General features: G+C 36.6%; 1 protein-coding gene across 1 annotated transcript in view; it reads left to right on the plus strand.

Annotated features, from left to right (window-relative positions):
* The first annotated feature begins 1,068 nt into the window (after positions 1-1,068).
* The window catches only part of LOC117120722, a 1,992-nt gene continuing 1,581 nt past the window's right edge, over positions 1,069-1,479 (plus strand). The window contains exon 1 of the mRNA XM_033265786.1: positions 1,069-1,097. The gene's annotated coding sequence lies outside the window, so the exon portion shown is untranslated. The remainder of the gene's footprint in view (positions 1,098-1,479) is intronic.

Consider the following 1,479-nt stretch of genomic DNA (forward strand, 5'->3'; position numbering starts at 1 on the left):
TATATATATATATATATATATATATAGGCCTAAGGTATAAAACGGACAAAAACAAAGCGGTATCACAAGGCTAAAATTCTTCCATAAAAATACGTATAAAATATAAACAAGGATCACCAAACAACAAATAACTATGAATCGCTAAAGACCATCATATATATCATAGTATGCTGCGTATGTACCGTAAACACAATATAAACAGAGATAAAGAGTGCTCAAATTCGGGCAACGCCGCTTTAGTTAGACAAGAACCACAGTGGCAGATTTGGGAATTTGAAATAGAGGAGATTCAGGGTGGGAATTTCACAGATGGAGAGTAGACCACCCCAGTCCCACCATGATTGATGGGGCTAAACGATTACGGTACCTCTAGATGGCCGAAAATGGCACTCTCAGACTTATAATGTGGATTTTGTAAACGTTGAATAATTTATGTTGGGTAGGGAGGGGAGCGGTGGCCGAATGGGCCTCCTTGAATCCGCCATTGCACACGTCAGGGGTAGAGCGAAACTGGTGAAAATCCGACTATTTAGTGATTTAAAAGGCTTATTTAATTGATTTCAAAGCTACATTTTCTCTAAAACTTACATAGTTTTCTATTTCCGACAGGGGGTTGGGGAAATTACTGTCCCCTGACCCACATTTAGTGCCACTCCATTGCAAATCCTCCTTTTGAGCAAACCCCTCTGATTAACCAAACCAACCAAACTTGCATTAAATACTTTCAAACTGATGACACTTGCCATCTACATGCTAGACTTTATTCATTTGCATTCAAAAGTTTCAAATGAAAGTTGATATAGGCTTACTTGCACAGCCGTCTTCTTATTCACACTCCTTCACATACCAAATCACATAACGTCACCCCATTCCACATAACGTCATGGTGATTGCACATAATAGTGTTTGCACATCATAACCGAAGATACTAACGGCGTTCCATAGTTCAATACTTAATATCCGAATTAGCAAAATTACGACATCTTGGGGATTTTCCTAAACGAAAATAGACTACTGGATAATATATAAGTGGGTATTTACAAATTTCCTCATTCTTGATAGGTGTGTGGATAGGTGTGTGGATAGGTGTGTGGGAGGTAAGTAGACATCTTATCGGTTGTTTTGGAAAATACAATGGTACACTAACCATGCATGCAAAGTGTCAATCAACATAGGTCGCAGTATGATATAGGCCTTTGTAAATAAAAATTATATATATGCATATATATAAATATTATATATATATATATATATATATATGTGTGTGTGTGTGTGTGTGTGTGGGTGGGTGGGTGTGTGGTTGTGGGTGTGTGTGTGTATAAAAATCATAGTATGCTGTATGCATAGTAGGCCTGTTTATAGGACAACATTCTTTGAGAGTTAGGCTACAATGTAGTTAGACCTATGTCCTTTATTCGAACACTGTATTTACCTTCATTTGATTATATATATATACATATATATATATATATATATATA

The sequence above is a fragment of the Anneissia japonica genome, unplaced genomic scaffold, assembly GCF_011630105.1.
Source record: "Anneissia japonica isolate Jap-2015-1 unplaced genomic scaffold, ASM1163010v1 scaffold287790_len634930_cov199, whole genome shotgun sequence".
Classification (NCBI taxonomy): Eukaryota; Metazoa; Echinodermata; class Crinoidea; order Comatulida; family Comatulidae; genus Anneissia; species Anneissia japonica.